Source organism: Staurois parvus, unplaced genomic scaffold (assembly GCF_062004578.1).
Source record: "Staurois parvus isolate SC_StPar_1 unplaced genomic scaffold, SC_StPar_1.0 ptg001034l, whole genome shotgun sequence".
NCBI classification, from domain to species: Eukaryota; Metazoa; Chordata; class Amphibia; order Anura; family Ranidae; genus Staurois; species Staurois parvus.
In genome coordinates, this window is record NW_028318830.1 from 272,822 (window position 1) to 296,869 (window position 24,048).

Genomic DNA, 24,048 nt, shown 5'->3' on the forward strand with positions numbered 1-24,048 from the left:
AAGGCATTTTATTCTAGTTTAGTGAACGTATATCAGTACACTGATTCGTTATCAGACCTGTGCCTAATGTTGAATAACTATTTCAAAGCAATACTAGTTGTATCTACTTATTGTATAAATCACTCAATATGAATTTGATGCAGGGGCGGACTGACCATTTGGAAACTCGGACACTGCCCGAGGGCCCGGGGTCAGTAGGGGGCCCCATGAGATGCCCCTGGTACCTTTTTATCATAGGCTTTCTTGCGTTTGGAAAAGAAAATGAATGCAGTCACCACATTCAAAGTGTTCCTAAACCCAGGACCCCGCATTCACTCTATCTGGTCTCCCACAGTACACAGAACATGAAAATGCAATGATTTTAGTAAACTCCTAAATACCCTTTCCTCATCAGCAGTTAGAGCAGTCGTGTGACTTCTATCAGTGTCCAGCAGAGCACATGTTAAAGCTTGTAGGAGGAGTTTTCATTTTGCCCTAGGAGGATGCGGAATCCGTGACCTCTGTCTGGACAGTGCTGATTGGCCCTGTCCTGATCACATGCACTCTCCCAAGAAAAAAAAAACCTTTCTAGCAATACACACCAAACGGAGCATGTGCAGAGTGACTCCACACGATATGTCTTTTCATGAGATAAGAGTGGACACTGGAAGAAGGGGAGGATCAGAGAAGTCAGGATCAAACAGCCTTTTTACACAATGCAGAGGATTAACCCCTTAGGTTCCAAGGGGAGTATAACAAGCATGCCTTACTGCCTATACAGGCTGATTTTACTGTTGCACGTTTAGTAACACTTTAAGGATTGTCATAATATATTAGTTTTTTGTTTTTGGATTTAACAACATGCCACCCAGCCACTGTATAAATACGGCGGCAGGGCGGCACAGCTGGGCAAAAGCACGTTTTAAAACGTGCGTTTTGTAAACAGGTAGGGGGCGAGCGTGAGGCGCGCCACCGCCCTACCTGTCCCGCCGATCACAGCCGCCGGGTCACAGCCAGTCGTTACCGGCTATGTCCCAGCGATCGGCGGCGATCTCTGACAGACAGCACAGCTGCAGTAGCTGTGCTTTCTGTCAGTTCCCTGACAGCTCCAGGACACGCTGATCGGGACAGAAGAGTTTCTCTCTCCCGATCAGCGTGTCCTGTGCTGTACACACCCCGCCCCCTAGTAAAACACTCCCCTCACACAGTTAACCCTTCCCTGAAAAATAAACTTAACCCCTTCCTCCCCAGTGCCATTAGTACAGTGTCGGTGTTTTTTTTTTGCACTGATCACTGTATTGGTGTCACTGGGGATGTCAGTGACCCCAAGTCAGTTCCCCCCAATGTCAGAATGTCCACCACAGTCCCGCAGTCCCGCCATAAGTCGCTGATTGCCGCCATAAGTCACTGATCGCCGCCATAATTCGCTGATCGCCGCCATTATTAGTATAAAAAAAACCTAAAAATCCCAGTATCTTTCCCGCCATTTGTAAACGCTATAACTGTCACGTAAACCAATTAATTTACACGTATTGGGTTTTTTTTAGCAAAGACATGTCGCAGAATACATTTTGGCAGAAATTTATGGCTAAATTTGATTTTTAAATTTTTTTTCACTGGACATGTTTTATAGCAAAAAGTCCAAAATATTGTTTTTGTTCCTCAAAATTGTCAGCCTTTTTTTTAAAACCCAAAAAATAAAAACCGCACAGGCAATCAAATACCCCCGAAAGAAAGCTCAATTTGTGGTAAAAAAAGGATGTAAATTTCATTTATGTACCATATTGCATGACCGCGCAATTGTCCATTAAACTAGCGCAGCGCTGTACAGCAGAAAAATGGTGTAAATTGCAGTATCTATACCATAGTTTGTAGACGCTATAACTTCCACACAAAGCAATCAATATACACTTATTGGGATTTTTTTACCAAAAACATGGAGCAGAATACATTTTGGCCTAAATTTATAACTAACTTTGAGTTTACTATATATTTTTTATAGCTGAAAGTAAAAAATATTGTTTTTCTTCAAAATGTTTGGCCTTTTTTTGTTTATAGCGTGAAAAATAAAAAGTGCACAGGTGATCAAATACCACCAAAAGAAAGCTCTATTTGTGTGAAAAAAAGGATGTAAATTTAGTTTGGGTGCAGCGTTGCATGACCGCGCAATTATCAGTTGAATTAGTGCAGCGCCGAGTAGCAAAAAGAGGCGTGGTCATTAAGGGGGGTAAATCGGTAAATCCTCAGGAGGGGGAGGGGTTAACATAGTACAGGCAACAAGTTTTTTCAGAAGGAACTGTGGGAGGCGTACTGTATATCACTAAGTATTTTTATTTGTGTTTTTACTTGGTTTTCCATTTGATCATGCAGCTATGATTCTTCCCTTCTATTTTTTATTTCACCGTAGAAACCAATACAATACAGCTCTTGTCTTGGCAAACAAACATGGAACCAATCATTGACCACTTTCCCTCCGCCCTATAGCAGAAGTACTGCTACAGGGCGGCAGGGCTGCGCAAAATCACATATATATATGTGATTTGCATTTCTAGGTAGGGGACGCACACGCGCCACCCTACCCGCGCTGCTATTGGAAGCTAGGGATGTCAATCACCAGGTCCTGATCGCCGGGTAAAGCTGACAGGGGAGAGACCTGTCTGTAAATGACACAGGTCTCTCTCCTGTCAGCATGGACATGCTGTTTTGTAGTTCTCTGCACAGCACAGTGATACAAAACATTATGTCTCCCTAGTAAATACAGTAAAACACACACAGCGCACAGTTAACCCTTTGATCTCCCCAGATCAGGGGTGGACTGACCATTTGGAAACTAGGGCCCAGGGTCAGTAGGGGGCCCCGTGAGATGCCCCTGGTACCTTTTTCATAGGCTTTTTTGAGTTTGGGCAAGGACACAGGGGCCACATGATCCCCTATTGCCCGGGGGCCCCATGAGTTGTCAGTCCGCCCCTGCCCTAGATGTAAACCCCTTCCCGCCCAGTGTCATTAGTACAGTGTCATTGTTTTTTATTGGCTCTGATCACTGTATTAGTGTCACTGGGGATGTCAGTGGCAGTTAGTTCCCACCCAGTGTCAGAATGCCCATCGCAGTCCCGCTATAAGTCACTGATCACCACCATTACTAGTATTAAAAAATTAAAATTTCAGTATATATACCGCCATTTGTAGACGCTATAACTTTCACGTAAACCAATTAATTTACACGTATTGGGATTTTTTTTTTAGCAAAGACATGTAGCAAAATACATTTTGGCCTAAATTTTTGAAGAAATTTGATTTTTAAATTTTTTTTATTGGACATGTTTTATAACAAAAATAAAATCAAAATTATTGAGGAGGGGTTTTCAAAATTGTCTGTCTTTTTTTGTTTATAGCACAGGGTCAATAGGAGGAATTGCAACTAATTATCATATATAATACCACATAGGTAATGGACACATATTACAACACAGCTGGGCTTCAGAAATATGACTTTACTGGGGTGACTGTAGATCAGCTTTAATTTCGGCCAAATGTGGTACACAATATCAGTGGGTTACATTATTTCATTACCTTTCTGTTCCGAATGTGTGGTGCCTAGCCTGCGTTAATTACAAATATATATTTTTTTGTAGCTTTGTCATTTGGTTATGAGCCCACTTGAAAAGACGGTATATATTATTTGTCCATTTATGTTCAGCTGCCTACTGAAAGTAACAAGGGTTAGCCAAATATTTTATTTCCTCCGAGCCTGACAGATTTTAAAGCCATGTGTATGCTTGTTACATTGGATAGTCCTCTGAATGCCTGTGGCACAAATGGACGCATTTACAAGTTTAGACCAAATGAAATCAGAATACGGAGCTTAATTGCTCTACTGTACTTCTTTTGGACAAGAGAAGAAAATTACACATTCATTTTAATTATGAAAGTGATAGCTTTGACTTAAGATACCTGTCTGCTGGCCATTTTGGCTTGGCGCTGTCTGCTTGGCAGGAACCATGTTTCAATAATCAGATGACACATGTGCCTCAACAGAACATGCATTTACTTAGTGCCAAGGCCTTACAAAGCCATTTTTGGAACATATTCACAACAGCCTAATTTGGCAAGACGGGATTCTGATCTTGTTACAATCATTTCAAATAGTGACTGGCATAAGCTTTACTTCTGGGAACTAAAGTCACTGCCCTGTACAAAATGAATAATAAAAACTCAAAAAGGCAGAACAGGAAATTTCAACACAATTAGTTCTACTAAATTAAAGAAATGCAATTTTAGGAAAATCTTTTTTTCTGTTAGCGCCACCTTGGTTAACCTCTTCACGCCGGCCGCACACAAATGTGCGGCCTCCCGGCGTCTGGGCCTAGATGCCGAGCGGTCGCACATTTGCGTTCATGTAGCAAAAAACATGTGCTGAGAGCGCGCGCCCTGCACACATGTGAGGTACTCACGGAAAGGTCCCGGTCTGCTCTTTCGATTGGGACCTTTCCCGATCATGTGGGCACATGACACTAAGCCACGCCCCGTCCTGTCCACCTCCCGGCGCAGGAACTCCTCTTCACACCGGGACAATCCGGCGTGAAGGGGTTAAAGCAGTATTACACCCAAAAGCAAACATTTATTAGATTGCGCTTACACAGCCTTAGATGTGATGCCTGCCTTAGTTTCCTTTTTTAGGCTTTCTTTCTTCTATTTTCATCTGGTGATCCAGCCGGCAAGTCTGTTTTTTCTCAAAAGCAGAAATTTTCCAGCAGACTGTATCGGTTTACATGGATGAAGCAAACCATTTAACAATGGCAGGGGTGCTTAAAATGGTCAGTGTTTATTTATTCGTGTGAAAACTTTATCCCAAAAGGAAAAAAAAGTGTGTTGCTGTAACTGATTATAAAGTGTGAGCTGGTGTTTGGCTTTAGTTTGTTAGCGTATCTAAATCCGCTAATACATGTAACGCTAATCTCCCCACAAATTGTCAATGCTGCTGTCTGCTGTGCCGCCTGCGTTCATCGATCCAGAGTAGTGGCTGACTAATACAGGAGGTGTGTTACTGGCCAGATCACTAGGTGAAAACAGAGGGAAAAAAAGCCAAAGAAAACAGATGCAGCCACCACATCTAGTGATTGGTAAGCTGCAATATACAGTCAGGTCCATAAATATTGGGACATGGACACAATTGTAACATTTTTGGCTCTATAGACCAACACAATGGATTTGAAATGAAACGAACAAGATGTGCTTTAACTGCAGACTGTCTGCTTTAATTTGAGGGTATTTACATCCAAATCAGGTGAACGGTGTAGGAATTACAACAGTTTGCATATGTGCCTCCCACTTGTTAAGGGACACTTTTTATTCCACTTAATTCTTTAATGGGTTGATGTTGAACAGTAGCAAAGTTTGGGGGCCAAATCGGACCCCATTGAGGTCAAGGGGAGCTGAATGTTAGAAAACAGTAATGACCATTTTTAAGCGACTAATCAAGGGATTGTCACACAAATAGCATGGGGGTTGGGAGCTACCTGGACACTGCCTTGGTAAACTTACATCAAATAATTTTTTTTAAAATCCATTTGGTGGGGAGCAGAAAATTTAATAATATTTGAAGGGCAATATTAAAAATGCTAAATTATTTTAACCGGTTTCCCACCTCCCTATAGCAGAAACACTGCTACAGTGCGGCAGGGGTGATTAAAATCACAGATACAGTGTATATATATATATATATATATATGTGTGTGATTTTGCATTTCTAGGTAGGGGTGTGAGCCCCACCTGTGCCGTTATGCTCGGCCTCGGCTGTCAATCACCAGGTGCCGGCCAGTGATTACTCGCCGGCACCCAGTGATCGCCAAATATTACTGACAGGGGGAGAGAACTGTATGTAAACAATACAGTTCTCTCCCCTGTCAGCTCCTGCACACTGCTTTGTATGGCTCTGCATAGCGGACACAGTACAGGAGATGACCAGAGACTGCGGACATTTGGAGAGGGGAAAGGGGGGGGGGGCGCTTACCCGAATTTGACACGTACCTGCTCCCACTTCTGCAGAGTTGTCCCCCCTCCCCATCTTCTGGGACACGTGACAGGTCCCAGAAGACTGCCGGCCCATTCACAAAGCGCAGCGCTTCTCGCACATGCGTAGTGGGCACCCGGCTGCGAAGCAGCAAGCTGTCACACTAAAGATGCCGGCGCCAGGAAGAGAAGACAGTGAGGACACCGCTGGACCGAGGAACAGGTAGGACCAAGGAGCAGGTTCTGCTGCACAGAATTGCCGAGCGACCGGCCCAGTATTCTAACACGGCAGTGGCAGGAATATCGGGCCAGCCACTCCATATTTGCTCCATAAGATGCACAGACATTTTCCCCCATTTTTGGGGGGAAAAAAAGTGCATTTTATGGAGCGAAAAATATGGTAAATGTAATCATAATCTGCTAAATCACCCAGCGCTGCAGATCCACATCAGTCACGGTGCTTCACTCCTACTGGCCTGAGGGAAAAAAAGAAATCCTGCCAACTGCCAATACTATCTGTTCCTGTCACTCACCGCTAAAAGTAAAGAAAGGGGCAAGGTCTCCCGGGAGACGCCATTGATTAATTATTGACATGACCATATTGAGTCAATGTCATTGTCCACGTGTGGCCATATGTGGTCATTTAAGTCAATACTGTCCCTGCTGCTTTGATTATATGGCTGGGGATTCACGGCCAGCAAATGAATGAGACCAGGTGACATTATTGGTTTGTATTGACATGGCAGGTGCCTCCTTAACAACCATTTACAGCAAACTGTCATATAAAGCAGCGGAAGAAAAGCTGCTAATATACAGCATCATCTCTATTTGTAATGTAGTCAAAAAAGAATTGAAGAAAACTTGTACCCATATGATAACAAAAAGCTTTAGAGGAGCAATCAATATCTTCATGTTGGCCAAATGCCTGATCATTCAGACGTGTGTCCAGCACTGAAGAGATCTTGGAACTGTGTTTTCTCCAGGAAAGGTAAGTATATCAGCCTGTCTTTTACTCTTTATTAACCACTTGCCGTCAGCCCGCTGTATATAAACGGCCGGACGGTGGCAGTCCAGGGGCCGGTTGCCGTTCATAAATGGCGCCCGCCATTTTGGACTGTGCGCACTCCCTGGGAGCGCGCAGCACCGCAATCCGGTGCCCGCTGTGTCCTCCGGACACAGTGGAACACCAATCGTCGTACGGGAACTCTGTTTGTGATCATGTGATCACTGATTGGCCAATCAGTGATCACATGAATAGTAGTAAGCAAGATGTCACTTCTGACATCATTGCTAACTACGTGTGAAATCTGTGAATGATCACAGAGCAGGGGCGGACTCAGGGGCGGACTGACCATTTGGAAACTCGGGCACTGCCTGAGGGCCCGGGGTGAGTAGGGGGCCCCATGAGATGATCTATCCATTAAATGCATGTGCCTCTACTATGGGGACTCATAAATTTTAGAGTTAGGACCACAGATGATCAGGGTGCCGTGTCGTGGCTCTGTGGCTTACGTATGTATTTGCAAATGTGTGCTAACTAAACCCCTGTTATAAACGCATACTGTTAGACAGGTTAATTCGGTTGTTAGCAAGCTGGCTGGCAAGTTGTCCAAGAACATTGTTCTCTCCCCCTTTTTTTCACTATGTGATGCCTGTTTATGTGTCCTTGCTTCATAAGCCAGATATAGACTTGGGCGGGTGGCCACTTTTATGCATGTTTGAGTTTTTGGTACATGGGTGCACTAGGGCCCTGGTTGCCATTGTGCTACATGCTGGGGTCCAGTGCACTCCTTTGCCTTTAAGAGGGGTGGCTCCCTCAGGTCCACCTGCCCTTGATCTATCCATTAAATGCATGTGCCTCTACTATGGGGACTCATAAATTTTAGAGTTAGGACCACAGATGATCAGGGTGCCGTGTCGTGGCTCTGTGGCTTACGTATGTATTTGCAAATGTGTGCTAACTAAACCCCTGTTATAAACGCATACTGTTAGACAGGTTAATTCGGTTGTTAGCAAGCTGGCTGGCAAGTTGTCCAAGAACATTGTTCTCTCCCCCTTTTTTTCACTATGTGATGCCTGTTTATGTGTCCTTGCTTCATAAGCCAGTTATAGACTTGGGCGGGTGGCCACTTTTATGCAGGCCCCATGAGATGCCCCTGGTACCTTTTTCATAGGCTTTTTTAAGTTTGGGCAAGGACACAGGGGCCCCATGATCCCCTATTGCCCGGGGGCCCCATGAGTTGTCAGTCTGCCCCGGACGTGACCTGCAAGAAGAAGAAAAAGAAGAAGAAGAAGAAGAAAAAGCAGAAGAAGAGGAAGAAGTCCGCTATTATATTTTATATGAAAAGTATTGCGGTTGCAACAATGTATCTATTTGTATCCGAATAAAAACATCTGTATCCAAAATAGATACATTGTTGCAATCACAATACTTTTTCATGACAAATATAATAGCGGAGCTCTCTACAAGGGACAGAAGTAATTAAATGCCGGCCATAGACGGGACGAAAATCAGCCGATTTTTTTTACCATCGGTGGAAAATCGGGCACTGCCCGAGGGCCCGGGGTCAGTAGGGGGCCCCATGAGATGCCCCTGGTACCTTTTTCATAGGCTTTTTTGAGTTTGGGCAAGGGCACATGGACCCCATGATCCCCTATTGCCCGGGGGCCCCATGAGTTGTCAGTCCGCCCCTGTCACAGAAGTCACATAGTACAAGGCTATTCACAACAGCCTTGTACCATGTGACAAGCTGTGACCAATCACAGCTCACACAGTATTTCTCAATGGCTGCAAGAATGTAGCCAGAGAGAAGGAAAAATTATTGCTTTTACAGTCTTTATGGGTGTAAAAGCAATCAGTGTAAAAAAAAAAAATCTTCATCACCCCCCACAAGTAGTACAGTGTCACCATGGTGACACTGTACTGCTAGGGTGAAAGTATGTAAAAAACCATTAATAATAATATAATAAAATAAAAATGTAAAAAATTTTTTTTTTAAATTATAAGTTTTAGTTATAAACTAATTTTTTTTTTTTTACTAAAACGATAACTGAATGAACTTTGGCCAAGATTTATGATGAAATATTATTTATTTGCAAAATTTTATAAGAAAACCCTTTTTTCAAAATTTTTGGACATATTCATTTATATCTCAAAAAAAAAAAAAAAAATCCCAGTGGTGAATAAATACCACCAAAATAAAGTTTTATCTGTCTCAAAAAAATGCTAAAAAATTCATATGGGTACAGTGTTGCATGATCGCGCAATTGTCATTCAAAGCGTGTTAGCGCTGAAAGCTGAAAATTGGCCTGGACAGGAAGGGGGGGAAAGTGTCCGGACCGGAAGGGGGTGAAAGTGTCTGGTCTGGAAGGGGGTGAAAGTGTCTGGTCTGGAAGGGGGTGAAAGTGTCTGGTCTGGAAGGGGGTGAAAGTGTCCGGTCTGGAAGGGGGGGAAAGTGTCCGGTCTGGAAGGGGGTGAAAGTGTCCGGTCTGGAAGGGGGTGAAAGTGTCCGGTCTGGAAGGGGGTGAAAGTGTCCGGTCTGGAAGGGGGGGAAAGTGTCCGGTCTGGAAGGGGGGGAAAGTGTCCGGTCTGGAAGGGGGTGAAAGTGTCCGGTCTGGAAGGGGGTGAAAGTGCCCGGTCTGGAAGGGGGTGAAAGTGTCCGGTCTGGAAGGGGGTGAAAGTGTCTGGTCTGGAAGGGGGTGAAAGTGTCTGGTCTGGAAGGGGGTGAAAGTGTCCGGTCTGGAAGGGGGTGAAAGTGTCTGGTCTGGAAGTGGTTAATTAATGCCAGCAAGATCATGTTACAAATACAGTTAACGTGGCTTTATGTTACCATTGGTGTTTATGCTGCTGTAAGTGAAACAAATGTATCATCATTTGCTAAAACATCACTGAGAAAGATATTCCACAGCATTTTATTTTTTCTCAGCCCATCATAAATTACCAAAATAAATCTGTTGAAGTAGGTGTCAGTATATTTTGGACAAACCAGCTCAGAGATGATCTACCTTTCATGGTTGTGGACCCAAATATTCAAAGCTCTGGGACATGGTGGCAACCGTTTTACATTTTAGTCTTCATGTGGGAATCAGAAGAACCATCAAACAAGATCTGAATCTTCAGGTCTAAAGCATAGATTGTGTATCTCTTTATTTACAAATTATCTTTTAACCTCCCTAGCGGTCTGATTATGTCCATATTTCTGTGCTCAAAGAGGTATATTTTTTGCATGGAAATATGTATTTTTTTATCGTAGGCTGTAATGTTTAGGAATAACTCACTGAAATCTGTCCGAACAAGAGTCTAGTAAACATCCCGGGTAGGATAAAATTTGAAACACGAAATCATAAATTATAATTTAATAAATAATCATAAAAAATAATAATATAATAATAATACATTTAATTCAATAATATAATCAAACCAAAAACACTGAAATGTGAAATATAGCGCCAAGTTCGCACATCGCTGAGCAAAGTCGCAGAATCGTTTTCAGTGTCTGATGAGGAATTTCCCCCACCAATCATTATCACTCAATTCTGCAAGTGGTTCTGATTTACTATCGCTGTTCTCTAGCCGGTCTAAAACCGCTATTGACCTAAAGGGACGCTTTTTGGACGCCATGGACGTTTCTCAGTTTCTAGGCAGAAAGAACAGTAAAAATGCAGGCAGGGCGCCGGACAAAGCACTCGGGACACAATGTATGTGAAATGGTTTGATACAGGAATGTTATACTATGTGATTTTAGTGATTTTAGTGAATGTCACTTTTTGTCATTTTCAAATTTCCCGCCGTTCCGTCCCCCGTACGTCCCGACGCTCGCAGGGGACGGAACCCAGATGACAGATGCCGGCATCCGCCGGATTACATTGCCGGGGACACTGCAGGAGGGACATCGCGGGAGCGCAGGACAAGGTAAGTGATCGAGGGATCGCGGAGCAGCGCCGCATGGTAAGCCCGAGTGTAGCTCGGGGGGGTTACCGCTTGTGGTACTGAAACTTTACCCCGAGCTACACTCGGGAATACCGCCGGGAAGGTTAATTTTGTGTGTACTCCAACTCATTATATATATATAGGTTTGCCGGCTATCTTCAAGCTCTTCTTGGAAAACCATTTTCTAAAGCAACCAGTTTCTTGTAAGCTTCACAGATGTTTTTTGCTGAGAAAGCAAGCAGTAAATCCCCAGTTTGTCATTGCTTGTAATTGCTAGGTACATTTGGCGCAGTATTAGAACGTTCAATATGCAAGGTCATGCTGCATATATGACCGGCTTTTTTGTCAACTATCCGCCCTATGTTCCTGCGTTATGCCTATACGCTCATATACCAGGTTGAATACCCGTCCGAACAGTTCCTATCATAATTATATATACACATATTAACCTATGTCCCTATATAGCCCTTCTGTGAGCCATGTCCGCAGAGGCCGTTTATATGGCTGTTTTCCCCATGTTTGATAACGATTTATACTTTGCACATTAGGTTAGTACTCCTAGTTTGCACCACTGAACAATAATGGTTCCACAGATTAAACTGTCTCCATCTGCATCCCTCAGTATGGGTTTCACCTTCTGCTGTCCATCTGCACTGTTCTCCGAGAAAATGGCCGCCGCATGTGCGTACTGCGCATGCGCGGCTTTACCGCAATGACGTCACCGGTGCGTACTGCGCATGCGCACCGCGGAATATAAAAACGCTCAATTTCCCTGCAATGCACCCCCTTTGAAAACGTGTGTTGACACGAAACGCGTCAGGGAGGTGCCCCCCCACTGTCTGGACATATCCTTTAGCTGCCCTTTGTTCCTGTGACCAATTTTGTAAGTGTTGTTTCTCTTGTAATTTGAATTACCACTTATTAAATGCAATACTACACTATCAAAGCTTCTGGCCTGTGGCTCTCTTTATTGGAGGGAGCCTGGGCTTTTTGAAGGTGCCTGGTTTCTCTTGGTCTCCTGTGTGATGCTGGCTGGCTTACTGGATTCATCTCCTTACTGGCTGTTGTGCATTTCTGGAATCATCGTCCTGCTGTCCTGGGAACATGACATCTAGTGGCGAGTGATCAGATGACATCATCCTCTCCAGTGGCTTTCTTCCAGAGTACCAGGAGTAGGTCTTAATTACTCCATGCTCCATTTGCTGATATATCTGGTTAGTGCAAACTTCTTCCAGCTTGTTCAACACAAGAGTCACGAACTTTGTTCCGGTTCCCTAACCAGGGATGCACCACAGAAGTCACCAGTTTTATATACTTCATATTTAATGGTATATTTAGAACATTATATGTCAATAGGTTTCTGTGGATTTTGAGACCATATTTAGGAGCGCTGCATATTTTATGATCTATTATTCGAAGTTTTTGAGGTTTACTTTCTATGCTAGCGGCTCTATTAATCATCTTTATAATCCTTATACTCATTCATCTTACCATTATTAGACACCTAGCGCTGTTCCTTTCCCATTTTTAAGCAGTAAATCCCATGTGGATCGATATTTCAACAAGTTGCTACAGCCTGTCTTTTTCTTTCACATCCATTTTGCTGTGTGCATTTCCAGTAACTGAGTTCCATTATGAGGCAACCTACTTCTGCAGAGTTTTCATTAAATGTAATCTGTTAATTCATAATGATTTTTTTCTAATTTTTTTCTGTCATGGAAAATTACTGTAAATGCAAATGTATATTATTAATAATATATTCATTAAAATTCTTTGCAGCTAATGGAAAATTATGTGGGATAGCATGTCAAATAAACTGTAAACCAGTGGTCTCCAAACTGCGGCCCAGGGGCTGGATGTGGCCTTTTGCTTGCCTTTATCTGGCTCTTGAGGACATAATTCTTGCAACTGACTCCAACTGTAGGGCACTATTCCTTCCACTAAAACCAAGAATGAGGCACTATTCCCCCAACTAACCCCAACAATGAGGCACTATTCCCCCAACTAACCCCAACAATGAGGCACTATTCCTTCCACTAAAACCAAGAATGAGGCACTATTCCCCCAACTAACCCCAACAATGAGGCATTATTCCCCCAACTAACCCCAACAATGAGGCACTATTCCTTCCACTAAAACCAAGAATGAGGCACTATTCCCCCAACTAACCCCAACAATGAGGCACTATTCCCCCAACTAACCCCAACAATGAGGCACTATTCCTTCCACTAAAACCAAGAATGAGGCACTATTCCCCCAACTAACGCTAACAATGAGGCACTATTCCACCACCTAATAACAAAGATGGAGCACTGGCATGGTTGGCTCCCTTAACTGCTTTACCGACTCCCTATAGCAGAAATACTGCTACAGGGCAGCAGGGGTGCACACAATCACATATATACACATGATTTCGCATTTCCGGGTAGGGAGTGTGCTTGAGCGGCCTTGGCTGTCAATCACTGGGTCCCGGTCGGTAATTACTCGTCAGCACCCAGTGATCACCGAGTAATACTGATGGGGGCGAGAGAACAATACAGTTCTCTCCCCTGTCAGCTCCAGCACACTGCTTTGTATGGCTCTGCATAGCAGAGCCATACAAAGCGGTGTGTTTAAAGTGGAAAGCCCAGACACAGCCTCATAGTAAAACACACATAGCACACAGGTGATCGCCCCTCATGTTAACCCCTTCCTGCCCAGTGCCATCAGTACAGTTTCAGTGCTTTTTATTTGCACTGATCACTGTATTGGTGTCACTGGGGATGTCATTGACGCCAAATCAGTTCCCCCCCCAGCGTCAGAAAGCCCGGCGCAGTCCCACTATAAGTCGCTGATTGCCGCCATTACTAGTAAAAAAAATTAAAAATCCAGTATATATACTGCCATTTGTAAATAACTTTCACGCAAACCAATTTATTTACACGTAATGGGATTTATTTTTAGCAAAGACATGTCGCAGAATACATTTTGCCTTAAATTTATGACAAATTTTTTTTTATTTTTTTATTGGACATGTTTAAAAGCAAAAAGTCAAAAATATTGTTTTTTTCTCAAAATTGTCGGTCTTTTTTTGTTTATAGCACAAAAAATTAAAAACCGCACAGGCGATCAAATACCACTGAAAGAAAGCTCTATTTGTGGGACAAAAAGGACGTAAATTTAATTTGGGTATTGTGTTGCATGACCGCGCAATTATCAGTTGAAGTAACGCAGCACTGTATCTCAAAAAATGGCCTGGTCAGGAAGGGAAGTAAATCTTCTGGAGGGCAAGGGGTTAAAGTCTGAAGAACAGTAAACTGGCCATTTGTTTAGAAAGTTTGGAGATTCATGCTATAAACCAGTGATGGCGAACCCGTGGCACGCGTGCCACAGCCGGCACGCCGAGCCTTATCTGTGGGCACGCCAGGAGAATCCAGCGGTGCGCTGTCTTCCCGGCTGTAGTGTGCGTGACAGCCGGGTCCCAAGTGCGCATGCACAAGAAGCGGTGCTCTTTGTGAATGGTAAGGCGGTACCTGGGACAATTGACAGATCCCAGAAGCCGCCGGACCAATCACAAAGCGCAGCGCTTCTCGCGCATGCGCACTGGGCATCCGGCTGTCCGACGAGCGCCCACACTACAGAAGCCGGGAAGACAACGCGCGGCTGGATAAAGGAACAGGTAAGATCAAAGAAAAACTCTGCGGAAGTAAGAGCGGGTACCTGTCAAATTCAGGTACCCGCTCCCCCTCCCTCCCCAAAGGTCAGCAGTCATCTCTGTACTGTCCACAGTCTCTGGTCATCCCTGTGCTGTCCGCAGTCTCTGGTCATCCCTGTGCTGTCCGCAGTCTCTGGTCATCCCTGTGCTGTCCGCAGTCTCTGGTCATCCCTGTGCTGTCCGCAGTCTCTGGTCATCCCTGTGCTGTCCGCAGTCTCTGGTCATCCCTGTGCTGTCCGCAGTCTCTGGTCATCTCCTGTACTGTCCGCAGTCTCTGGTCATCTCCTGTACTGTGTCCGCAGTCTCTGGTCATCCCTGTGCTGTCCGCAGTCTCTGGTCATCTCCTGTACTGTGTCCGCAGTCTCTGGTCATCCCTGTACTGTGTCCGCAGTCTCTGGTCATCTCCTGTACTGTGTCCGCAGTCTCTGGTCATCCCTGTACTGTGTCCGCAGTCTCTGGTCATCCCTGTACTGTGTCCGCAGTCTCTGGTCATCCCCTGTACTGTGTCCGCAGTCTCTGGTCATCTCCTGTACTGTGTCCGCAGTCTCTGGTCATCTCCTGTACTGTCCGCAGTCTCTGGTCATCCCTGTACTGTGTCCGCAGTCTCTGGTCATCCCTGTACTGTGTCCGCAGTCTCTGGTCATCCCTGTACTGTCCGCAGTCTCTGGTCATCTCCTGTACTGTGTCCGCAGTCTCTGGTCATCCCTGTACTATGTCCGCAGTCTCTGGTCATCCCTGTACTGTCCGCAGTCTCTGGTCATCCCTGTACTGTGTCCGCAGTCTCTGGTCATCCCTGTACTGTGTCCGCAGTCTCTGGTCATCCCTGTACTGTGTCCACAGTCTCTGGTCATCCTTGTACTGTGTCCACAGTCTCTGGTCATCCTTGTACTGTGTCCGCAGTCTCTGGTCATCTCCTGTACTGTGTCCGCAGTCTCTGGTCATCCCTGTACTGTGTCCGCAGTCTCTGGTCATCCTTGTACTGTGTCTGCAGTCTCTGGTCATCCCTGTACTGTGTCCGCAGTCTCTGGTCATCCCTGTACTGTGTCCGCAGTCTCTGGTCATCCTTGTACTGTGTCTGCAGTCTCTGGTCATCTCCTGTACTGTCCGCAGTCTCTGGTCATCCCTGTACTGTGTCCGCAGTCTCTGGTCATCCTTGTACTGTGTCTGCAGTCTCTGGTCATCCCTGTGCTGTCCGCAGTCTCTGGTCATCCCTGTGCTGTCCGCAGTCTCTGGTCATCTCCTGTACTGTCCGCAGTCTCTGGTCATCCCTGTGCTGTCCGCAGTCTCTGGTCATCCCTGTGCTGTCCGCAGTCTCTGGTCATCTCCTGTACTGTCCGCAGTCTCTGGTCATCTCCTGTACTGTGTCCGCAGTCTCTGGTCATCCCTGTGCTGTCCGCAGTCTCTGGTCATCTCCTGTACTGTGTCCGCAGTCTCTGGTCATCCCTGTACTGTGTCCGCAGTCTCTGGTCATCTCCTGTACTGTGTCCGCAGTCTCTGGTCATCCCTGTACTGTGTCCGCAGTCTCTGGTCATCCCTGTACTGTGTCCGCAGTCTCTGGTCATCCCTGTACTGTCCGCAGTCTCTGGTCATCCCTGTACTGTGTCCGCAGTCTCTGGTCATCCCTGTACTGTCCGCAGTCTCTGGTCATCCCTGTACTGTCCGCAGTCTCTGGTCATCCCTGTACTGTGTCCGCAGTCTCTGGTCATCTCCTGTACTGTGTCCGCAGTCTCTGGTCATCTCCTGTACTGTCCGCAGTCTCTGGTCATCTCCTGTACTGTGTCCGCAGTCTCTGGTCATCCCTGTACTGTGTCCGCAGTCTCTGGTCATCCCTGTACTATGTCCGCAGTCTCTGGTCATCCCTGTACTGTCCGCAGTCTCTGGTCATCCCTGTACTGTGTCTGCAGTCTCTGGTCATCCCTGTACTGTGTCCGCAGTCTCTGGTCATCCCTGTACTGTCCGCAGTCTCTGGTCATCCCTGTACTGTCCGCAGTCTCTGGTCATCCCTGTACTGTGTCCGCAGTCTCTGGTCATCCCTGTACTGTGTCCGCAGTCTCTGGTCATCCCTGTACTGTGTCCGCAGTCTCTGGTCATCCTTGTACTGTGTCCGCAGTCTCTGGTCATCTCCTGTACTGTGTCCGCAGTCTCTGGTCATCCCTGTACTGTGTCCGCAGTCTCTGGTCATCCTTGTACTGTGTCTGCAGTCTCTGGTCATCCCTGTACTGTGTCCGCAGTCTCTGGTCATCCCTGTACTGTGTCCGCAGTCTCTGGTCATCCTTGTACTGTGTCTGCAGTCTCTGGTCATCTCCTGTACTGTCCGCAGTCTCTGGTCATCCCTGTACTGTGTCCGCAGTCTCTGGTCATCCCTGTACTGTGTCCGCAGTCTCTGGTCATCCTTGTACTGTGTCTGCAGTCTCTGGTCATCCCTGTACTGTGTCCGCAGTCTCTGGTCATCCCTGTACTGTCCGCAGTCTCTGGTCATCTCCTGTACTGTGTCCGCAGTCTCTGGTCATCCCTGTACTGTGTCCGCAGTCTCTGGTCATCCCTGTACTGTCCGCAGTCTCTGGTCATCCCTGTACTGTGTCTGCAGTCTCTGGTCATCCCTGTACTGTGTCTGCAGTCTCTGGTCATCCCTGTACTGTGTCCACAGTCTCTGGTCATCCCTGTACTGTGTCCGCAGTCTCTGGTCATCCCTGTACTGTCCGCAGTCTCTGGTCATCCCTGTACTGTGTCCGCAGTCTCTGGTCATCCCTGTACTGTGTCCGCAGTCTCTGGTCATCCTTGTACTGTGTCTGCAGTCTCTGGTCATCCCTGTACTGTGTCCGCAGTCTCTGGTCATCCCTGTACTGTCCGCAGTCTCTGGTCATCCCTGTACTGTGTCCGCAGTCTCTGGTCATCCCTGTACTGTGTCCGCAGTCTCTGGTCATCCCTGTACTGTGTCCGCAGTCTCTGGTCATCCCTGTACTGTCCGCAGTCTCTGGTCATCCCTGTACTGTCCGCAGTCTCTGGTCATCCCTGTACTGTGTCCGCAGTCTCTGGTCATCCCTGTACTGTGTCCGCAGTCTCTGGTCATCCCTGTACTGTGTCCGCAGTCTCTGGTCATCTCCTGTACTGTGTCCGCAGTCTCTGGCCATCTCCTGTACTATGTCCGCAGTCTCTGGTCATCTCCTGTACTGTGTCCGCAGTCTCTGGTCATCTCCTGTACTGTGTCCGCAGTCTCTGGTCATCCCTGTACTGTGTCCGCAGTCTCTGGTCATCTCCTGTACTATGTCCGCAGTCTCTGGTCATTTCCTGTACTGTGTCTGCAGTCTCTGGTCATCCCCTGTACTGTGTCCGCAGTCTCTGGTCATCTCCTGTACTGTGTCCGCAGTCTTCGGTCATCTCCTGTACTATGTCCGCAGTCTCTGGTCATCCCTGTACTGTTAATTAGTTTGCACTACTGTACGAGTTGTTTTTTCTAAACCAAAAGCTCGATATTCAGGTTTCATTGCAGTGTTGGCACTTTGAAAGAAATAAGTTGGTTTTGGGTTGCAGTTTGGGCACTCGGGCTCAAAAAGGTTCGCCATCACTGCTATAAACTATTGCAGTGCAGGATAGTTGCCTATCTGGATCAACAGATACTGTACATAAAACAAAACAATATTAATATCAAAATAAATTGAAGAGTAAAGCCCTGTTCGCATGTTGTGATTTTGGATCGCGGGCAGATTTGCTGTTATTCAAGTGAATGGGCTGGCCCTACGCGACACACACAATCACATGTAAATCGCTTTTTGAAAATCGTTATGTGATATGTGAAAGGGGGGCCAGATATGTGAAAGGGGGGCCTAAGAGTGAACAGTAATAAACTATTTGTTAGAATATATACAGTTTAAGATAGATATAGAGCTCGGTTCTCTACAATACCATATTTTTTCTTTTGTAAAGACATTTAAAATCACAATCATTCTTTGCATAGTGCTGAACACTGCAAAAGATATTGATGCTGATTTAATGTGGAATGTGGTGAAAATTCACTTTGCTCATTCTGCAAGGGAATTTTCCCTTTGCAAGTTTACAGCCTATTGTCTATTTGCCTTTAGTAATTCAACAACATTAGGTCTCATATCTGAACTGTCTGCTAAAATATCAGTCTGTCTGCCTACTAGCAACTAAAGAGCGTCCACCTCCCAATTTATAATCTGCTGTAGCTACAGGAGTATGAGAATCTGACTGGTTGCGAGGGGGGAAATTCAGACTCGTTCTTCACACATAAGACGAAACATAGGAGCCCTTGTCCCAGTTGTGTAGACCAGCATTTCTCAACCTTTTGTCAGTCAAGGCACCCTTTATAAATTTGCACAATCTCAGGGCACACCAGTCTGAGGGTTCGATTACACCAGGAGGTATGTCCAAGCGCAAGAGCTTTTTTGCGCTTTCCCACGCCTCCTGTTTTTTAACAGACTGCTGTATGCGCGTGAAATACACAAAAAAGGTGCCGTCTTGATTTTAAATACGCCACACCAAATTGCATGCTACTGTGGTACCATTCAAATTTAATTCTAACAAAATCTTACCATGTCTGCAACTAACAATATGTACCAAGGGAGGGAGCCCTCCACAAAAACAGAACATAAACAACACACAGAATGAATAGATATGGGCTCAACCTTACTTTAGACCTAAAATTCTATTGCTGATGCATACTTCCATTATACAGTTGCAAGAAAAAGTATGTGAACCCTTTGGGATTACGTGGAGTTTTGCATGAATTGGGCATAAAATGTGCTCTGATCGTCATCTAAGTCACAACAATAGAAGAACACAGTCTGCCGAACATAATACTACACAAACATTAGATGTTGCCATGGTTTAATTGCACATAACATGTAAACATTCACAGTGCAGGGAGGAAAAAGTATGTGAACCTTTGGACTTAATACTTTTTCTTGCAACTGCATTTGTGCCATCGTTAGTTGCTTAATCATATTTGTCACTTTATCAGCACTAGCAGTCACCTTATTTATTTATTATTGTCACTTATCTGGGGCAGTGATATACAGTGAACAAATCAACTGTGGGAGCAATAATTAGAAAATGGAAGACATACAAAACCACTGATAATCTCCCTCGATCTGGGGCTCCACGCAAGATCTCACCCCGTGGGGTCAAAATGATCACAAGAACGGTGAGCAAAAAATCCCAGGACCACACGGGGGGACTAGTGAATGACCTGCAGAGAGCTGGGACCAACGTAACAAAGGCTACCATCAGTAACACACTACGCCGCCAGGGACTCAGATCCTGCAGTGCCAGACGTGTCCCCCTGCTTAAGCCAGTACATGTCCGGATCCATCTGAAGTTTGCTAGAGAGCATTTGGATGATGCAGAAGAGGATTGGGAGAATGTCATATGGTCAGATGAAACCAAAATACAATTGTTTGGTAGAAACACAACTCGTCGTGTTTGGAGGAGAGAGAATGCTGAGTTGCATCCAAAGAACACCATACCTACTGTGAAGCATGGGGGTGGCAACATCATGCTTTGGGGCTGTTTCTCCGCAAAGGGACCAGGACGACTGATCCATGTACAGGACAGAATGAATGGGGCCATGTATCGTGAGATTTTGAGTGCAAACCTCCTTCCATCAGCAAGGGCATTGAAGATGAAACGTGGCTGGGTCTTCCAACATGACAATGATCCCAAACATACTGCCCGGGCAACGAAGGAGTGGCTTCGTAAGAAGCATTTCAAGGTCCTGGAGTGGCCTAGCCAGTCTCCAGATCTCAACCCCATAGAAAACCTTTGGAGGGTGTTGAAAGTCCGTGTTGCCCAGCAACAGCCCCAAAACATCACTGCTCTAGAGGAGATCTGCATGGAGGATGGGCCAACATACCAGCAACAGTGTGTGCCAACCTTGTGAAGACTTACAGGAAACGTTTGACCTCTGTCATTGCCAACAAAGGATATATAACAAAGTATTGACATGAACTTTTGATATTGACCAAATACTTATTTTCCACCATAATTTGCAAATAAATTCTTTCCAGATCAGCCAATGTGATTGTCTGGATTTGTTTTTCTCATTTTGTCTCTCATAGTTGAGGTCTCCCTATGATGCCAATTACAGGCCTCTCTCATCTTTGTAAGTGGGAGAACTTGCATAATTGGTGGCTGACTAAATACTTTTTTGCCCCACTGTATGTATGTATATATATATATATATATAATTTTTTACTTTGATGATTGCATCAGCACTTTATTATATTTGCACTTTATCACGTGTACCAGTTAAAGAGTCATTAAGTGTTTTTAGCGCTGCACCTATTATTTATCAGTGACTTTGGAGGTATTTGGTTACCTTTTCTGTGCTACAGCAGCTTTGGATTTTTAGTGCTCGCTTTCTTGTTTGCGTTTACATCCGATCTCTGTGACAGCTGCCGGTTATCAGCAGTACTTTCCTCTGGAGAAGGAGAGTGCTGCCGATAACCGGCAACAATATTTACTCAGTGATCACTTGGTAAAAGGCCACTGTGATTGGCCTTTTACCTCATCATGTGATCAGCTGTGTCCGTAGGATACAATGATCACGTGAATCGCAGGAGGGTGCATTCTGGGAGGACGTCATATGATGCCCTCTCAGAACTGGGCAACCACACTGTAGCCACCATTTGGCTATAGCGCGGTTGGCAAATGGTTATACAGTTGCAGGAAAAAGTATGTGAACCCCTTGGGATTACGTGCAGTTTTGCATGAATTGGACATAAAATGTGCTCTGAATGTCATCTAAGTCACAACAATAGAAGAACACAGTCTGCTGAACATAATACTACACAAACATTAGATGTTGCCATGGTTTAATTGCACATAACATGTAAACATTCACAGTGCAGGGAGGAAAAAGTATGTGAACCTCTGGACTTAATAACTGGTTGACCCTCCTTTGGCAGCAATAACCTCAACCAAACGTTTCCTGTAGTTGCAGATCAGACCTGCACAATGATCTGGAGTAATTTTGGACCACTCCTCTTCACAAAACTGTTTCAGTGTAGCAATATTCTTGGGATGTCTGGTGTGAATCACTCTCTTAAGGTCATGCCACAGCATTTCAATCGGGTTGAGGTCAGGACTCTGACTGGGCCACTCCAGAAGGCGTATTCTGTGCTGTTGCAGCCATTGTTTTGTTGAATTACTTGTATGCTTTGGGTCATTGTCCTGTTGCATCACCCATCCTCTGCGGAGCTTCAGTTGGCGGACAGATGGTCGTACGTTTTCCTGCAAAATGTCTTGATAAACTCTGGAATTTATTTTCCCATCAATGACAACAATCCGTCCAGGCCCTGAGGCAGCAAAGCAGCCCCAAACCATGATGCTCCCTCCGCCATGTTTTACAGTGGGGATGAGGTTTTGATGTTGGTGTGCTGTGCCTTTTTTTCTCCACACATAGTGTTGTGTGTTCTTCCCAAACAACTCAATCTTGGTTTCATCTGTCCACAGTATATTTTGCCAGTAGTGCTGTGGAACATCCAGGTGCTCTTTTGCAAACTTCAAATGTGCTGCAATATTCTTTTTGGACAGCAATGGCTTCCTCCGCGGTGTCCTCCCATGTACTCCATTCTTGTTTAATGTTTTCCTTATTGTAGATGTGTCAACAAAAATGTTAGCATGTGCCAGAGATTTCTGTAGGTCTTTAGCTGACACTCTGGGATTCTTCTTTACCTCATGCAGCATTCTGCGCTGTGCTCTTGCAGTCATTTTTACAGGACGACCACGCCTAGGGAGAGTAGCAACAGTGCTAAACTTTCTCCATTTGTAGACAGTCTGTCTTACTGTGGACACATTAACATCAAGGCTTTTGGAGATACTTTTGTAACCCTTTCCAGCTTCATGCAAGTCAACAATTCTTGATCGTAGGTCTTCTGAGAGCTCTTTTCTGCGAGGCATGGTTCACATCAGACAGTGCTTCTTGAAACCAGTAAACCCAAAACAGGTGTGTGTTTTTTAAGGGCAGGACAGCTGTCAGCAACACATCCAATATCATCACACTGATTGGAGTCAAGGTTGGCTCACTCCTGGCTCCAATTAGCTCTGGGAGAAGTCATTAAGCTAGGGCCTCACATACTTTTTCCTCCCTGCACTGTGAATTTTTACATGTTATGTGCAATTAAACCATGGCAACATCTAATGTTTGTGTAGTATTATGTTCAGCAGACTGTGTTCTTCTATTGTTGTGACTTAGATGACGTTCAGAGCACATTTTATGCCCAATTCATGCAAAACTCCACGTAATCTCAAGGGGTTCACATACTTTTTCTTGCAACTGTACATGCTAAAGGGGACTGCTACATACTATTTATGTGACCCTCTTCTTGCCCATGATCCATCTAATATCATCAGCTTGATAAAGTATGTCTTTCAGGAATTTAGGAATTGTATTTCAAGCGCCTATGACCTTTATCACACATAATATGGCTTTGTCCCTTTCACTACTTGATGTTCTGTAACATGACAGGTGACTTTTGGTGGTGCTGGTTATTGTTACTTAATAATACATGTACAGCTTAGCTCAGGTTCTGGAGAAGGTTAACTGATGTGCTCTGCTATTGACTTGCAATCTGCAGCACATCAAATAACCATTCCTAAAGTCAATTAGGACACACAGGTTGGAAATATCCCCACGGGTCAGTGTCCATATGTGACATGTCAGTTCAGTGACATTCAGCAGTCTTTGACCTTCCATAGATGTCGCAGTGATATATTTGAAACATTCTTCAGTCTACATATATTCCTGTCTCTCAGTACATTGAAAACTTCCATAAACAAAGCATGCAATAGTAAAATGCAAAATGCTATTTTAGACATTCCTCGTGTTTATGAATACTATAGAAATAGCATTGTGCACCTAAATATAGATGAAACGTACGACATGAAACGTTGCCATTTGTTAATGATATTAATCAGATTTTTAGATACTACGGCATTCTACTGTTTACAGGTTCTTTCACCCTAAGATAGGCACTGAGTGTGTTATAAAGTCTAATTTACTTGCAGTTTTTTCTGGCCTCAGGACCTTGGCAACAGAAACAAGGTTGAAAGTACCGCCATAACAGATTATTAAAAATCAATATGGTCCAGCGGTATGAATACAGAGGGGAAGCACGAGGCGGAATAAATAAACAGCAAAATCATCCATAATAAAACCAAAGTCATTAATGATAAATTTTATACATAATTTACAAGGTAGTATGATTGAAATGTGCTGCTATTTACACTTTGAAAAACACAACTCCAGATTCAGCTGGGGATGGGGGGGGGGGATTTATATATACAGTGGGTAAAATAAGTATTGAACATGTCACCGTTTTTCTCAGTAAATATATTTCTAAGGGTGCTATTGACATTAAATTTTCACCATGTGTAACAACCAGGGTGGATAAAAATCAATGATTTTTTAAAAAAA